Raw genomic sequence first — 19,315 nt, forward strand, 5'->3', positions numbered from 1 at the left:
CTGTACAAAAAAAAAAAGGCACTGCAGAGCTCTATGTCATAGAACAGTGGCTCTCAACATTTCCAGAGTACTGAATCCCTTTCAGGAGTCTGATTTGTCTTGCATACCCCAAGTTTCACCTCACTTAAAACCTACTTGCTTACAAAATCAGACATAAAAATACAAAAATGTCATGGCACACTATTACTTAAAAATTGTTTATGTTCTCATTTTTACAATATAATTATCAAATAAATCAATTGGAATATAAATGTACTTACATTTCAGTGTATAGTATATTATAGAGCAATATAAACAAGTCATTGTCTATATGACATTTTCATTTGTACTGCCTTCGTTCGTGCTTTTTATGCAGCCTGTTGTAAAATTAGGCAAATATCTAGATGAGTTGATGCACCCCTGAAAGACCTCCATATGCCCCCAGAGGTACATGTATCTCTGGTTAAGAGCCACTGTCATAGAACAATGGTGGCTGTCCTGCAGCAAAGCTTCACAATGCACTGTGTTTATTCTCAGAGACAGATGTATCTCAGGATGTAGTACTGTATTTTGATATAAAACAGATGAAATATGCATGAACTAAATCTTTAAAGGTTCCCATTAAAACAAAAATAGTAATGAGTGACAACATCCTTTAGCACGTAGTTTTGCATGGTTTTGTTTGTTTGATTGGATTTTGTTTTTCCTAGCACTTCCTTTGCCAGCCATGTTATTTATCATGTATGAAACTAAAAACATCTGTTAGATTGTCCCTAGGAATGTCAATAAGGTACCTTTTGTGCTGTGTAAACATTTGAGGCTTAATATTGTGAAGCTCTCAAATGCCCTTTTAATCAGTGATCAATTTTATGAGCCTCATTCTCTTTCATGATTAAACATGAAGATTAGAAACAGATAGTTTATTAAAACTTTACAGCATAGCCACTATTTGCTATAATGTTAACCAAAAGGTATTCAGAAAAAAAGAGTTCAAGCCTATTTCTTAATTTACAGTAATGTGTGTGCTTACCAAGAAGGGGACATGAGTTTTGTCTAGATTTAAAATGTGAAACCAGGATGCCTTACTAGAAGATGGGTAATTATATCCCAGTTCACCTTCATATTAACATGAAACTGCTTCCTTTTCCTAAATACTATTTCTTTATGTAGGGTAGCCACAGTGCAAAAATGAGTGCAACTAATCATGGACAGAATTATTGAGCTCTATAAATGATGACATTGTCTTTCTGCTGTCAGAAAAGGAGGACTTGTGGCATCTTAGAGACTAACAAATTTATTTGAGCATAAGCTTTCGTGAGCTACAGCTCACTTCATCGGATGCATTCAGTGGAAAATACAGTGGGGAGATTTATATACATAGAGAACATGAAACAGTGGGAGTTACCATACACACTGTAACGAGAGTGATCAGGTAAGGTGAGCTATTATCAGCAGGAGAGCGGGGTAGGGAAAAACCTTTTGTAGTGATAATCAAGATGGGCCATTTCCAGCAGTTGACAAGAACATCTGAGGAACAGTGGGGGGTGCATGGGGGGATAAATATGGGGAAATAGTTTTACTTTGTGTAATGACCCATCCACTCCCAGTCTTTATTCAAGCCTAAGTTAATTGTATCCAGTTTGCAAATTAATTCCAATTCAAAACCAGAGTCCAACGAGAGACTGCTGAAGTTTTTTTGTTGAAGAGTTGCCACTTTTACATCTGTAATCGAGTGACCAAAGTGATTGAAGTGTTCTTCAACTGGTTTTTGAATGTTATAATTCTTGACGTCTGATTTGTGTCCATGTATTCTTTTACATAGAAACTGTCCAGTTTGGCCAATGTACATGGCAGAGGGGGATTGCTGGCACATGATGGCATATATCACATGGGTATATGTGCAGGTGAACGAGCCTCTGATAGTGTGGCTGATGTGATTAGACCCGATGATGGTGTCCCCTGAATAGATATGTGGGCCCAGTTGGCAACGGGCTTTGTTGCAAGGATAGTTCCTGCGTTAGTGGTTTTGTTGTGTGGTTAGTGGTTGCTGGTGTGTATTTGCTTCAGGTTAGGGGGCTGTCTGTAAGCAAGGACTGGCCTGTCTCCCAAGATCTGTGAGAGTGATGGGTCGTCCTTCAGGATAGGTTGTAGATCCTTGATGATGCATTGGAGAGGTTTTAGTTGGGGGCTGAAGGGGATGGCTAGTGGCGTTCTGTTATTTTCTTTGTTGGGCCTGTCCTGTAGTTGGTAACTTCTGGGTACTCTTCTGGCTCTGTCAATCTGTTTTTTCTCTTCAGCAGGTGGGTATTGTAGTTGTAAGAACGCTTGATAGAGATCTTATAGGTGTTTGTCTCTGTCTGAGGGTTTGGAGCAAATGTGGTTGTATCGTAGAGCTTGGCTGTAGACAATGGATCATGTGGTGTGGTCTGAATGAAAGCTGGAGGCATGTAGGTAGGCACACTGGTCAGTAGGTTTCCGGTATAGGGTGGTGTTTATGTGACCATCGCTTATTAGCACCGTAGTGTCCAGGAAGTGGAACTCTTGTGTGGACTGGTCCAGGCTGAGGTTGATGGTGGGATGGAAATTGTTGAAATCATGGTGGAATTCCTCAAGGGCTTCTTTTCCATGGGTCCAGATGATGAAGATGTCATCAATGTAGCGCAAGTAGAGTAGGGGCATTAGGGGACGAGAGCTGAGGAAGCGTTGCTCTAAGTCAGCCATAAAAATGTTGGCATACTGAATTGGTTGAAGCTTTGCTCTCAGGAACTGACTAAGGCACCTGGCCATTGAACGTTGACTCATCTGTGTGAGTCTTTTGAAGTACCCTGTGGCTACTATGAAAAGGGCACAGAACATTTTCTGTAGAAAAAAAAAATGGAATGACTTTCCTTGCTTACTACTCAGTCTAGACGGTAGCCCAAAATATACTGCTCATCTGCCACCTCTAATTCATGCACCACAGCTCAGTGTACCCTCTTTCTTGTCATTCTTCTGCTTTGCAGAAGTTGGAAAGAAGCTAAGGCAAATAATGACACAAAGATGATAAAATATCTGTCCTTTTAGTCTGGTCTGATCCCTCTCGGCAGCAGTTCTCTATTAGTGCCAGCTTCTGTTTGTTGATTGAATGCTCACTCTGTCCATGTCTGTCTCCCAACCTGTCAGAGTGTATTCTCATCTTTTATCTAACCCTCACCATTAGAAGTTCAGTGTGATTTCAAAATCCAAGCTGATAAACAACTTCTCAGTTTCCTTTTGTGACCTAATATTTTTTTCTAAAGCTATTATTGAATTTATATTGATTGTGAGCAGTTCAGATAATTACATTATTCTGTTTGCTACCTGAACATGATAATTATGAGTTTTATGCATAATTTTCCATTAATACATACTGTGTTATATCAATTCACTGCATCTTAGGAAGGAACACATATAAATTAATTACATAAATAAAAATTAATCCTTTTTCTGATGCCCATGAAGTTATTGAATGGTGCTTTGAAAAAATCTTACCTTATTATGCCAGATTACAGTAATTAAAATGAGAAATAAACTCTGCGAAGTCACAAAAAGCAAAGTCTGCTACATTTTTTTCCATAACTCTGTTTTTTCTGTTGAAGTCCTGAAGATCACACCATTTTCTGACATTTCACCTTCTAAGCCTTCAAGCCCCACAATCCAGCTACCATTTTTATAACCATTTAGAGTCAGAAGTGAACCATCATCGTGATTCCCAGGATGGTACCAGGCTCTCCTCTTGGATATGCCTTTACAACAGCATTTTTGGGCTGACTAACCAGATCATGTACTGTGATATACAGACATATTCAAGTCTCCTGAATGTATAAAACACAACCATTAGCGGTTACGCTAGATCAAATGTTCTTTATTTTCTTCCATATGTAGACATTGATCTGGATGTTAGCATAAATGGAAAGAAAGAAGGAAAGACTAGGTATGTAGCATAATGTATCGTAAAGAGTTCAGCATACTTGGTTGAAGTTTATGATGTGACTCCTGATTTATATTGGTGTAAGGCAAAGCAGAACCTGGCCTGGTGTCTGGCCATATATCCTATCTGTAACATAAACAAGCCATTATCTGTCAAGCAACTTGAAAGTCACATGAAAGTATACATGGCAGAATGCCTCCTGTGCACAGGTTTTAATAAAAGAACCATGTTGAAGTACTTTTTTGCAAATAGGATTCTCAGATCTGAGCTATGCACTAAATAAATAAAAGTCAGAATAGGTGGCCCTATTGTAGAGGGGATTATTACATTCTTATAGAGGTAGTGGGGATTATTACAGCTTTGTGAATGCTCAAAGATGCAAGAGCCCCTTTGTACTTATGGTTTCATCTAAAAGATTCAGAACGCTCGCCTTTATGGTTAGGTTATCCCAGCACTAGTTAACAAATAAATAAAGGAAATGTAGCCTCCAAAGAGAGAAAGAAGCATGACCTGTTTTCACTCAAATGAAAATTCTAAATCATTCCTACCAGGGATGATGTAGGGATGGAAATTCAACCAGTGGTAGTTTGTGTCAATATACAGCTCTCCCATTAGGACAATTCCTTATAGATTTTATTTCTCTAGAACAAATAATCAGGCAGAGAGAATCTGCTTCTTGAAAGCTTGTCTGAGCATGCCTTTTGTTAAAGCAGCAGCAGCAGAAACCCAGTCACTTACTCATCTTGCTTTCATAGGGGCTTGCCTGCATAAAGGTTTTTAGTCAGTGCATAGAGAAACACCTGCTTTCCATATGAGGACAAAAATAGGAATAGCATGTCCTTAAACTTATTTGTGGTTCCTAAAGGGCCCTGTTCTGCCTCTAATATGCACATACCACTCCCACTGTCTGCTCTGGGAGTTTCATAAGTGTTTTTGGGAAAGAATTGGACTCAAGGCATCCATTTCAAATTATTAGTGCTATCAAACTTATTCAGTCCCTTCCAGAAGTAGTAAATAAGGAAATCCTTAACTAAGATTCTGTGCCATATTTTCATGAAACCTTAAGTGAAATATAAATCATGGGTTTGTAACATCTGAAAAATAACAAAGAAAACATGGTTTTAGCAGAATGGTAATTAGACATAAATAATATATATTCAGAGCACTCTCACAATAATGAACTTTCTTAGTAAGATGATAATTTGACACTTTAATTCAGTTCTTAAATGCAGCATTTACAGAGATGGCAGTGAATATTTTCCACAGGACTCTTATTAGGCTAAGTTGTTCAGTTTTCTATATACATGACATAGGGAAATAATTATACTGTAATTATCTATGATTGATCATTTTCAGGACAAAACCATTCCTTTATAATGTGAAAGCATGCTTGGACTTTTGTTGTTACCCACTAACTGATATTTATGGTGCACTGGTAAAGAAGCTTGCAAGAAATGGTTGATATTTACGAGTAGAATATGGAAACACTCTCTCTTTTCACATTGCATCAGTGTAAAAGTCACAGACTGGATGGGTAGGAGTGCCTTCACACTTCATATTGTGCTAATTAATCTTCTGTGCCTTTTTACTGACAGGCCTGAAGACACGTATTTTGGGAGTTTTACACACAATATGGAAAAAGACTAAAGTGATTTTAAATCAATGCCAGGAGATAGGTTGTTTTAAGATGGACACCAAATAGGCTAGAATATGTATAAAGATAAGTATTTCATTGTCCTGGGTAATCTGTGGCAGCTGAAATGTTCAAAAACAATGGGGGGGGGGAGGAGAAGGGGGAGGAGGGAACTAGTGCCAAATTGTTTTATTTTGTGAAATTGTACTTTTTGGTGAAGGGTTGTGGATGCTCATTCCCATCATTTTATATATGAATTGGGCATAAAGGTCTTATCCACCTGGTCTATCTTTTTTGTTCAGTTCAGTGCATGCCAGTGGCTGGGTGATAACATTTCAGAGGAAATGAGAAGAAATATTGAGACATAACATAATATAATATGTAAGAGAAAACAAATTAGAGTTTAAATGTGGAGAATTGTTGTGGGGCTTTGGTTAGCTTGGGATTGGTAACAGGATATGGAATCACTATTGGCTAAATCACTGCTTCTCATCTAGCAGGCTGGCAGTGGCTGAAAGTCATCATTGCTATCTAGCTACTGTTTGATGACCTTTTTCTGAAATGAGCTGGGTTGTCTAAATCCAATTTACAGTACCCAAAAGTCCAAATCACAAAAAGTCATCATCATGGTTGGTGGTTGTTGTCTAAGTGTTGGTAATCACAGCAGAGAACCAAAGGATAGGAATGAGTATGTAGTCTGAAAAGCGCTCTCATGCTTAGAGGTGCTCATGCAGAAAGCCACTGAGGCATATTGGGGCAGTGGTGCTGGAAAGCTTGCACCTCTGCTACTTTTGCTGTATGTGTTAGAAGGATGAATTCAGAACTTCGGTCTTCATGGCTGTCAAACTGACTTGGGGGGGGGGCGGAGGGAGGGAAAGACAGAGAGAACTAAAAGTTTGGCCATTTTGTGGAGTTTTTATTGTTTTCTTTAGTTCCTCATTAAGTCAAGCAAACTAGTGAAGCCTGAGTAAGGACAAAAGATGAAATTAATCTCTGTGCAGGAGGCTAGTACAAGGCCTGTGGGGCACATAAGTTCCATTTAAGATCTTTAAAAGGGCTTAAGTAGGACTTCATGCATAGATCCTTTTCTGGCCCTCACAGAGGAGTAAGTAGAGAATAAATAAAACCTGAATAAGGACTAAATAAGTCAATGAGACTCCATAAGCAATGAAGTTGTCCTCCTTGAAGCCTAAGTGAAACTAAGACCCAGATTCAGGCATGTGTCTAACTTCAAGCATGTGGGCAGTCCCAATGAAATCAAACATGCTTAAGTACCGTTCTGAGTCAAGGCCAAAGTAAGGATGTTAGGTTTGGGGGCAATGTTAATATTGCTTATCTGTACTGTATACTTAAATATTACTTTGATTTTGCAGTACAAGTATCAGCTTTGGAAGACACAACCCAGTAACATCTGAATGGATATGTTGCAATTTAACAGATATATTCTTGTTATTATGAAAAAGCATTCTTTTTACTATAGGACCACACACAATAAGTTTGATAACTTGTGTCTCGCTCTTTCATGAAATATAGACTTTTCTGCGAGAAAACACCTGAAATAGCCCACATTTTAAAAAGTATTTTTCTCTTGAACAGAACAATGTTCTGGCATTCTTGCCAAATACATACAAAAGATCATTTCTCTTGAAACTCCAGGAAAGTAATAAAGGATCTGCACAACCTAAAAAGCTAAAATGTTGTATGTACTGTAATACAAGGCTAGCCCTTTTATATATGTCCTAGGTTTTTTCTTTTCCATTAATAAATCCAAAAAATACTCCTTCTTTCAAAATAGCTACCAACTCTGTAGAGTGCTAAGTATACTTCCCAGGAGAGTGCCCTATCTCAGGAAGGCAGATAGATTAGATACTTTATCAAACTACTGGGTGTGAGCTCCTAAATGTTCAAATGCTCATTGGAAACTTACCCAGTCGTACGGAGATGTTTTCCCCTCTCCTGTTCCCCATCTGTAACTGTTTCCAACCCGCCAGGTTCTTCTCACTCTTAGGCTATGTCTACATGACCAGCTAGGGGTAGTGTTCTTCTGATCATGTACATATACGTATACTAGCTCTCACTGGAAGGTAGCATGGATAACAGCAGTGAAGGCATGGATGAATATATATTCATTGGTTTCATGTGCGTCTTAACTGCAGCTACTCCAGCTATGCTGCTATTTATACTATGCTGTTTGCATGTACACTAGCAGGAGAATCACATCCCTAACTCGTAGTGCAGATGTAGTGTTAGTATTCCTCACAGTTGCCCTCAGTATAGTCCCTGACCCTACTACACTACATCTCTCATTCCAGTACTAACCTACTGGCCCAAACCCAATGTTCCCATTCTCTTTTTCTTCCAGTACTTTTTTTTTTTAAATTTTCTTTACCACCCCTTGTAATTTAGCCAACAAAGGCATGTCTTCCACTCTGCTATCATTGCTGATATTTGATTAAATGGATTGGAAAATATAAAGCTGCAGTACTTGCTGGTCTTTGATCAGCAGCTCTCATCAAATCTTGTGTCATCCAGGACTTTCCCAGGTGCAGTGCACAACAAGCATTTCTGGGGAAGCTCATAATCTCACTTGAGCTTCCCCAAGTAGCTAGGTCAGCTAAGACTGCCAGATGTGCTACAATCACCACTGGTTTTATCAGGAAAAAAGGGAGCTTTGATTGGCATAATGAACCTTGGGCTGTGGTAGTAGGATACGTATGTAAATCTTCAGAAAGTTTTGGTTCAGTTTGGGAGCTGGAGTTTGAGACTATCTTCTGAAGCAGTTTATCCATCCCTAATAAATATTAGTTTACTAATAGGTATATGGAGTGCAATTCTGCAGAAGAGGCGGAAAGGGAAAATAAGTGTTACTACGTCATTAAAAGATGTAACATTAAAGACAAACTATACACTTCAGGATTAGAAGAGGACCAAATCTTATGCCATAAGGAAAAGTTCGGGATGCCCCGCATTAGACCCGCAATGATGTCAAATTTCTCTTTGAAGGCCGTACAATACTATTTCCTCTGTATACATTATCTAATTAGAATTAGGACTGTCAAGCAATTAAAAAAAATGAATCACGATTAATCATGCTGTTAAATAATAGAATACCATTTATTTACATATTTTGAATGTTTTCTACATTTTCAAATATCTTGATTTCAATTACAACACAGAATACAAAGTGTACAGTGCTCACTTTATATTTATTTTTGATTACAAATATTTGCACTGCAGAAAACAAAACCGGTATTTTTCAATTCACCTCATACAAGTACTGTAGTGCTATATATTTACCGTGAAAGTGCAACTTACAAATGTAGATTTTTTTTGTTACATAATTGCACACAAAAACAAAACAGTGTAAAACTTCAGAGCCTACAAGTCCACTCAGTCCTACTTCTTGTTCAGCCAGTCGCTAAGACAAACAACTTTGTTTACATTTACGGGAGATAATGCTGCCCTCTTCTTATTTACAATGTCACCAGAAAGTGAGAACAGGCATTTGCATTGCACTTTTGTAGCTGGCATTGCAAGGTATTTACATGCCATACATGCTAAACATTCGTATGCCCATTCATGAATGTCCGACATTCATGCTTTGGCCATCATTCCAGAGGACATGCTTCCATGCTGATGATGCTCATTAAAAAAAAACATGTTAATTAAATGTGACTGAACTCCTTGGGGGGAGAATTGTATGTCCCCTGCTCTGTTTTACCAGCATTCTACAATATATTTCATGTGTTAGCAATCTCGGATGGTGACCCAGCACATGTTGTTCATTTTAAGAACACTTTCATGGCAGATTTGACAAAACTCAAAGAAGGTACCAATGTGAAATTTCTAAAGATTGCAACAGCACTTGACCCAAGGTTTATGAATCTGAAGTGCCTTCCAAAATCTGAGAGGGATGAGATGTGGAGAATGCTTTCAGATCTCTTGAAAGAGCAACACTCTGATGGGGAAACTACAGAACCTGAACCACCAAAAAAGAAAATCAACCTTCTGCTGGTGGCATCTGACTCAGATGATGAAAATGAACATGCGACAGGCCGCACTGCTTTGGATTGTTATCGAGCAGAACCTATCATCAGCATGAAAGCATATCCATGTAAATATCTTGTGACACTGGTTACAACAGTGCCATGCAAACACCTGTTCTCACTTTCAGAAGACATTATAAACAAGAACTGGGCTACATTATCTCCTGAAAATGTAACAAACAAAATCCTGTTCATCTGAGCAATTGTATGAACAAGAAGTAGGACTGAGTGGACTTGTAGGCTCCAACGTTTTACGCTGTTTTATTTTTGAATGCAGTTTTTTTTTGTGCATAATTCAACATTTGTAAGTTTAACTATCATGATAAAGAGATTGCACTATAGTACTTCTTTAGGTGAATTCAAAAATACTATTTCTTTTGTCATTTTTACAGTGCAAATATTTGTAATCAAAATAATAATATAAAGTGAGCACTGTACAGTTTGTATTCTGTGTTGTAATTGAAATCAATATATTTGAAAATGTAGAAAAACATCCAAAATATTTAATAAATTTCAATTGGCATTCTATTGTTTAACTGTGCAATTAAAATGGCGATTAATCACGAATAATTTTTGAGTTAATGGCATAAGTTAACTGTGATTAATCAACAGCCCTAATTAGAATATACACACCCTTTAATGGAATCAGCACTAAGACATCTATATAACATATAGGTAAATACATAGCAGGGAAAACAGACAACATAAAATCACTCTGACAAAGAAAGAATCAAGAGGAACAATAATCTCTCAGAAGACTACAAGAACTGTACTCAATACCCATGGGGAGTTGCTAAAAAGAAAAGAAAGAAAGCTCATGTAATTTCCCTAGCCTGACTAGAGTTACTAAAAATCAAAAAGAAAAACTTTGAATGGACACAGTAGTATTGAATAAAAAGTTATGAGTACTTGTGACTAAGCCACATAAAGTGCAGAAAAAAGAAGCCCAATCTATTTGAACACATGGCATTTTTTCATCTTCATGTAGAGAACACTCGTGGATATTGTACCTGTGAATTACATTCAAGACAATATTACTTGTCCGTGTAAAGAAAACAGCAGCTATAATGACTCACAGAAGACACAGTTTGCAATGCTTGTCCAACATAATTGGACAGCAAGGTTAACATTTTCAAAAGCACCCAAATTTCAGATTTAGGAGTCTATATCCTATTTTTTAATTGACTTAGACATCTATAAGCCTAAGTTTCACTGAAAGGTAGTGGGTGTTTAGTGTGAAGTGCTTTTAAAATTTTTACCCTTAACGATTTAGTGCCAAATCCTGAAGTAGTGTAAACTGGCATAGCTCCATTGACTTCCATAGACCTATGCAGTTTTACACCAGCTAAGGAAGTGTCCCTGAAATTTGCATGAACCCCAGTGGAGTCAAACCAAACCACTAAGTATGACATGGCTGTAGCCGTAAACTGTTTTCCAGAAGGGCTTTACATCGGGGTTTTGCACCAATACAAGCAAAGTACCTCTGTTGCTGTGACATTTGCAGCCTACAACCGTTGTAGAGAGACTCCTTTGGTGCAGCTATATTGGAATCTAACACACAAAGTATAATATGTCAGTTTCACTATTCTCATAAATAAATAGGACTATGGCACCTGAGAAACTACTTAGATTTGGGTTTTTATTGGTTTTTTGAATCTTTGCCATTAAATTGTATGAGATTCGGTGCAACCCCATTGCAGTTCAATCAGATCTCTCAGCCTCTCAACCCTTTTCTCTATATTACTGTATTTTAATTGTTGGATATGCCCCATGGTAGGAGGTTCTTAACCAAAAAAGAACTATTCATCATTATCACTATTCTTTGATGTAAATCAACTGTTTGACTGGGATGAGTTTCTGCTGTGAGAGGGAAGATCATAAGTTGTAAAGGAGTACTTGTGCATGCATCCAATGAAGCGATGAAGTGAGCTATAGCTCATGAAAGCTTATACTCAAAAAAAAATTTTAGTCTCTAAGGTGCCACAAGTACTCCTTTTCTTTTGTGGATACAGACTAACACTGCTGCTACTCTGAAAGTTGTAGAGTATTTTTCAGACTTAACAGGAAAATACAGGATGTCTGTTTCCAATTTGATAATACTTCAGAGCAATCTTGAAGTGGAAATTTCTCATACCAGTGTTGTTGAAGCAAGCGTAAGGAAGTGCTATGACTTTAATTAAGTTATAACACTGTGACATCTTTTACGAGGTGAGAACTGGAAAACACAACACCAATTCCACCAAATGGGCAAATTCAGAAACCCAAGAAACAAAGACTTACTGACACCTAGCGAAGGATTGTTCTGATTCAAACCCCATTATCAGAGCTACCACTGACTTAATTTATTAACTAAATTAATGAACTCTGTGGAACTTAGTCAGCAATGAGATCTCACTAAAACAAATCACCTCTGAATATTCTATAGGATGGAAGATCACCTGTTATTCTTAGCCCACCTGATAAAGAATCATACCTTAATTAAATAGTGATTAGTTTTATTCCTAACCCTAAATGTCCTGTATTTAATATATGTGCAGAAGGTGCTGGGTGTGTTAGGTATTACCGTAATCCAAACTAATAATCATGAATAAAGTGTGTTGGTTTAAAACATGCTTTTAGAATGATTTTAGATTAATTATACATGTATCCATAGTTTTAAAGGTGACTGTTTAAAAAAGAAAAAAGTGTCAGGGCTGTAATAGATCGTCACCATGAAGACTTTACAGTGTGCATAAGCAATAAAGCCACGTATCTAGCAGCTGTTCAAAGAGCTGCTTTTTGACTTTTGGAGGCATCATCATTCATTATGTCAAAGAATATGTAGGGGGAAAAGAAGAAGTGCCTGTTCCAACTGGAGTCATAGAATCATAGAATATCAGGGTTGGAAGGGACCTCAGGAGGTCATCTAGTCCAACCCCCTGCTCAAAGCAGAACCAATCCCCAACTAAATCATCCCAGCCAGGGCTTTGTCAAGCCTGACCTTAAAAACCTCCAAGGAAGGAGATTCCACCACCTCCCTAGGTAACCCATTCCAGTGCTTCACCACCTTCCTAGTGAAAAAGTTTTTCCTAACATCCAAACTAAACTTCCCGCACTGCAACTTGAGATCACCACTCCTTGTTCTGTCATCAAGTGCCACTGAGAACAGTCTAAATCTATCCTCTTTGGAACCCCCTTTCAGGTAGTTGAAAGCAGCTATCAAATCCCCCCTCATTCTTCTCTTCTGCAGACTAAATAATCCCAGTTCCCTCAGCCTCTCCTCATAAGTCATGTGCTCCAGTCCCCTAATAATTTTTGTTGCCCTCTGCTGGACTCTTTCCAATTTTTCCACATCCTTCTTGTAGTGTAGGGCCCAAAACTGGACACAGTACTCCAGATGAGGCCTCACCAATGTCGAATAGAGGGGAACGATCATGTACTTCACTCTGCTGGAAATGCCCCTAGTTATACATCCCAAAATGCCATTGGCCTTCTTGGCAACAAGGGCACACTGTTGACTCATATCCAGCTTCTCATCCACTGTAACCCCTAGGTCCTTTTCTGCAGAACTGCTGCTGAGCCACTCGGTCCCTAGTCTGTAGCAGTGCATGGGATTCTTCAGTCCTAAGTGCAAGACTCTGCACTTGTCCTTGTTGAACCTCAGATTTCTTTTGGCCCAATCCTCTCATTTGTCTTATTTGTATCCTATCCCTACCCTCCAGCGTATCTACCTCTCCTCCCGGTTCAGGGTCATCTGCAAACTTGCTGAGGGTGCAATCCACGCCATCCTCCAGATCATTTATGAAGATATTGAACAAAACCAGCCCCAGGACCGACCCTTGGGACACTCCGCTTTATACCAGCTGCCAACTAGACATGGAGCCATTGATCACTACCCATTGAGGCCAATGATCTAGCCAGCTTTCTATCCACCTTACAGCATATTCATCCAGCCCATACTTCTTTAATTTGCTGGCAAGAATACTGTGGGAGACCATATCAAAAGCTTTGCTAAAGTCAAGGAATAACACGTCCACTGCTTCCCCTCATCCACAGAACCAGTTATCTCATCATAGAAGGCAATTAGGTTAGACAGACATGACCTGCCCTTGGTGAATCCATGCTGACTGGTTCTGATCCCTTTCCTCTCCTCTAAGTGCTTCAGAATTGATTGCTTGGGGACCTGCTCCATGATTTTTCCAGGGACCGAGGTGAGGCTGACTGGCCTATAGCTCCCTGGATCCTCCTTCCCTTTTTTAAAGATGGGCACTACATTAGCCTTTTCCCAGTCATCCAGGACCTCCCCCAATCACTATGAGTTTTCAAAGATAATGGCCAATGGCTCTGCAATCACATCTGCCAGCTCCTTTAACACCCTCTGATGCAGTGCATCCAGTCCCATGGACTTGTGCTCATCCAGCTTTTCTAAAAAAGTAGTCCTGAACCACTTCTTTCTCCACAGAGGGCTGGTCACCTCCTCCCCATACTGTGCTGCCCAGTGCAGTAGTCTGGGAGCTGTCCTTGTTTGTGAAGACAGAGGCAAAAAAAGCATTGAGTACATTACCTTTTTCCACATCCTCATTTGTGCTGGAAATGGCCCACCTTGATTATCATACACATTGTAAGGAGAGTGATCACTTTAGATAAGCTATTACCAGCAGGAGAGTAGGGTGGGGGGAGAGAAAACCTTTTGTAGTGATAAACACCCATTTTTTCATGGTTTGTGTGTATAAAAACATCTTCTGTATTTTCCACAGTATTTTCCACAGTATGCATCCGATGAAGTGAGCTGTAGCTCACGAAAGCTTATGCTCAAATAAATTGGTTAGTCTCTAAGGTGCAACAAGTTCTCCTTTTCTTTTTGCGAATACAGACTAACATGGCTGTTACTCTGAAACCTCTCACTAGGTTGCCTCCCTCATTCAATAAGGGGCCCACACTTTTCTTTACTTTTTTCTTGTTGTTAACATACCTGAAGAAACCCTTGTTACTCTTAACATCCCTTGCTAGCTGCAACTCCAAGTATGATTTGGCCTTCCTGATTTCACTCCTGCATGCCTGAGCAATATTTTTATTCTCCTCCCTGGTCATTTGTGCAATCTTCCACTTCTTGTAAGCATCTTTTTTGTGTTTAAGATCAGCAAGGATTTCACTGTTAAGCCAAGCTGGTCGCCTGCCATATTTACTGTTCTTTGTACACATTGTGATGCTTTGTTCCTGCAACCTCAATAAGGATTATTTAAAATACAGCCAGCTCTCCTGGACTCCTTTCCCCTTCATGTTATTCTCCCAGGGGATCCTGCCCGTCAGTTCCCTGAGGGAGTCAAAGTCTGCTTTTCTGAAGTCCAGGGTCCGTATTCTGCTGCTCTCCTTGTGTCACAATCCTGAACTCAACCATCTCACGGTCACTGCCCCCCAGGTTCCCATCCACTTTTACTTCCCCTACTAATTCTTCCCTGTTTGTGAGCAGCAGGTCAATGGCTTTTTTGCAGATACTATGTTTTGGGATTAAAAATTCTGAGAAATATTTTGTTTAAACTATGGCTCTAGTATGTACAACTACTGAAAGAACTCAATCAAGCGTAGTTTATTTCCCTTCTCCCCATTCACCTGTAAAGTATTGGGAAGTGCATATCAAAGAATCATAACTAGCAAAAAATTACACCAAAGGCATTTACCAGTGGATGCTTTTTAAAGACTTGGTAACAGCTAATTTCAGCATTTAATTTTTTATTCATATTTAATAAAATGCAACAAAGTAGGGCTTGAGTTTTTTCCCCCAAAGAAGTTGCTGCTTTGTTAATAGCCCTTTTCTTAAATTATAGCACACCCTTCTCGGTGCATTCATTTTGACCCAGAAACTGTCATTTCCCCTATAAGCTCTCTAAAAGTGAAACTGTTCTCAGTTATTACTTCTTACAGGTCCTATTTATGATTTTCTTCCCAGTAAGAGAGCCTACAACTGTCCAATCTATTGTTACCTGTTTATGTATCTATGTTTGGATTTTCTATAGTGTCCATCACAGTAAAGACCTAGTCCAAAACCCACTGAAGTCAGAATAAAGACTCTCAGTGACTTAGTGGGCTTTGGTTCAGGCCCTACATGTCATAACAGTGAATATAATGCTCTTTACCTAATGAATGCAGGAACCCCAGCTACCTGAGTTACTCATGGGTTTCTCACTCTCAGGTAGTGAAATTTACCATATGTAACTGCTCTCTTTATTTTTTCTTTGTTTGTTACACCAGCTGGAACAGCCAACCTGCTCTCACTAAAGCTGTTTTTCAGCCTGGCTGTGTTTCCATGGCTATGTAGACCATAGAAACCCTAAGTGTCTCAGGGGCTGCACAGCCCATTCTTGAGGGATCCTTCCCTTTTAGATGAAACCATGAAAGAGAACTGTGATTTTATGTGTCCTCCCAAACCCAGCCCTTCCCAGGGATAAGTCATATTGTGGCACCAAGCATCCCTGTATTCACATCCTACAAACTATTGTAATAATCTTTGTGCAAAATATGCCTTGTGAGGTAGCATTTGAAAACTAATAACTCAGTGATCGTTAATAATTTTGTCTCATGTATATACCTGATGGATATTAAGAGTTATGGACATATGCTACAATGATAACTAAAATGTGTTCAAACCAGGTAAGTCAGGGGGAATTGTTAAACAAATCTATCCTAAACAAAGGAATGCGTGTTTACTTTAATTTACATGTATGCAGTAAACAGACCCACCAAGTTAACAAGGGGTAAGAGGCAAACCTCACGCTAACAGGAGGAGACAGCACCATGTTTACACCTTCAGCAAGAGAGAGAAGCTTGGCCTGGGTTTTACTTTTCAGAAGAATCCATTTCAAAGTTTTACTGGTCTATAAAGACAGGTGGTCTGAACCTCATGTGAAAAGCAACGGAATCAACTGATTGTATAAAATATTACAGTATTATAAAAGTGTATAGAGGGAGGTCTTTTCTGAAAGTTAATGACATACTAGTAATTCATATTGTGAAATATATGTGTTAATACTTTGTAAGGAATTATGGATACTTATTGATATTAGCTTATACTGTTTGCCCAGACAGGAAAGATTGTCACAGTTTCTACCTGTCATCCATGTAAATTAATTGATTCCACGGTGGAATCAAACAATGGAAACCTCATTTACATAGAACTCATACAGCAGAATGGGGAAGCCCACAGGAAGGAAAGAACAGCTGGAGGTCATCCTGACTCTTGAAACAAGTTCATTGAACTTTTGAAGCAAGGACAGAAGCCATCTTTGGCATCCATTACTACATAGACACAAAAAAAACAGAGTCCCTGCAAGCTGAAAAAGATGGCTCCTTCAGCCAAGGGGAGGGTTGAAGTCCCGAGAACTAAGTATAGATGAGAAACCAGCTTAGGCAAAGATTGTTCACCTAGGAAAACAAGGGAAACCAACTCCCTTGTGCTTTTGTGGAAAGTCCTGAGTGAGAGAAAGTCAGCCATAGCTTGGAAGAAGAATGACTGGTGAGAGAAAACAACTTGAACAAAGCCTGTTATTAAGTTTTATATGTGTGTTTTCACTTTTATTTGCTTGTAACCCTTCCTAACATTATTCCTTTTACTTAGCATTACTTAACCTATGTCCTATTTTTAATAAATTTGTTTTATTTGACAGTAAACCAACTCAGTATGATGTTTATAGGGAAGGGTGTATTCATCTCAGTTAAGTTAATTAGCTGTGATGCGCTTTGTGTCTTTAAAGGAACAAGCAAACCATATAATTTCTCTGGACTGTCTAAGAGAGGGCTGAAGATGGAAGAGAACATGGTTTTGGGAAAATTCAGGACTGGGTGTTTGTTGGGGTCAGGGTGGTGGAACAATTTTACAACAGGAGTGCTGAGAGCCATTGAACCAAACTTTAAGCCCTGTATATAATGGAAACCACTTCAAGCCAGGGGGTGCAGAAGCACCCGCAGCACTCCTGGTTCCAGCACCTATGGTTGGGGTCATGCTGCAAGTAGTAAAAAAGGCTGATGGAAGCCCAAGTGGGTCCTGCTGGGGTCAGAGCTGTCGCACAAACAGATACTCATACTGGTAAACTGGTTGTGAGCTACAACAACAAAGCACTGTGAGGCACACAAGGTTACAGGGCAGGCGATGACAACCTCTCACCAGTTTGGATTGCACCCCAGAATGTGATACATATACTCCTCCTTGGCTAACACATATACTTTAAGGCCAGAAGAAACCATCATGATAATGTATCTGGATATCCTGACCGCAATACATGACAATAAGGCTCTTGTGAATCATGCCCTATCCCTAAGCTGCATCTGAAGGTTGCAGCTTGAGTAGACATACCTGCACTAGTTTTAATCTGGTTAGCACACTAAAAATAGCAGTGAAAACGCAGTGACTCAGGCTGAACAAGCCCACCCCTCCCGCAAGGTCTGTACTGCTAGCCCATGCTGCCACACCTTTGCTGCTATTTTTAGCTATGCTAATAGATTGAGCTAGCTCACATATGCCTACCTGAGTTGCAAATTGCATCTTTGATTGTGGGGTAGACATATCCATGATGGGGATGTTTGAAAGTGCCAACATCCCTAGATGGAGCTCTAGTTGGTCAGTCAGGAAAGGGTCTGCAGAAACCAGAATTGACCTCTTCCAGCTGACAAATACAAAATGTCTTCCACCAGACCAAATATGTCCCATCACAAATTACAATCAGAGAAGAATGGAGATCCTGGCAACAGTTGGACAAAGGGACCTCTTCCCCGTCACTCCTTCCCAGACAACACAGTGGAAAAAGTTCATGTCTTCCCACCAAAACTTGTCTGTTTGTACACAAAAGACAAGGAAACTTAGTCCTTCTTCCCCCTTATTGAGCTGCATATGGACACCCTACATGGCTCTAGTATGACTTAAAATTGGAAACATCACTCCTGAACAAGCAGGAAGCTCATTTACATGAGCTCTCCTCAGTTCATCCCACCCAACGAAGCTCCATCATTGATATTTTTATTGCTTTTTTTTAATATTGGGCTTAGCTTTTATGAAATCAGTACAGTAATATTCTGTCTGTAGCATAAACAATCTACATATTAGCATAAATCATCATTATGATAAAAAACATGTCTTTTTGTGATCCTCATTTCCACTTATGACTTATTCCAAAAAAAAAAAATGTTTTAGTGATGTTCCCCACATTTGTAATAGGCTTAGTCACAGTCTCATTGGAAAGAGAATATATATATATATATATATATATATATATATATATATATATATATATATATATATATATATATATATATAAAATTATTTTAAAGCTAAAGAATTCCCTATTTTTTCTTTCTAAATAGTTCAGTAATTGTTGCTGCTCACAAAAATGAAAGACTAAAAGCCTGATCCAGCACTCAGTGAAGACAATGGCAAAGCTTCTGTTGACTTAAAGGGAAACAGGATTAGGTCGCAATGGCATTGATCCTTGCTGGGCGTAAAGTGGACAGGTGTTCTCCAAGCTGTCCTACACAAAACTCAATTAGTGAACCTCTTTCCTGATTGCTAGGGACCTATCCAGAACTCCCAGAAGTCAAAGTTAAAATTCCTATTGTCTAGTAGAATGGATGCCAGATTTGGACTCTACTCCTGTACCTTTATTGGATGGAAACAGTCAATACTGAAAAACTGTGTGATCATTCATGGGTTTTCTGCCATGTGCAAATGGGGACTGAAATGAA

This window comes from Lepidochelys olivacea (assembly GCF_965140295.1).
Source record: "Lepidochelys olivacea isolate rLepOli2 genome assembly, chromosome: 8".
NCBI lineage: Eukaryota > Metazoa > Chordata > Testudines > Cheloniidae > Lepidochelys > Lepidochelys olivacea.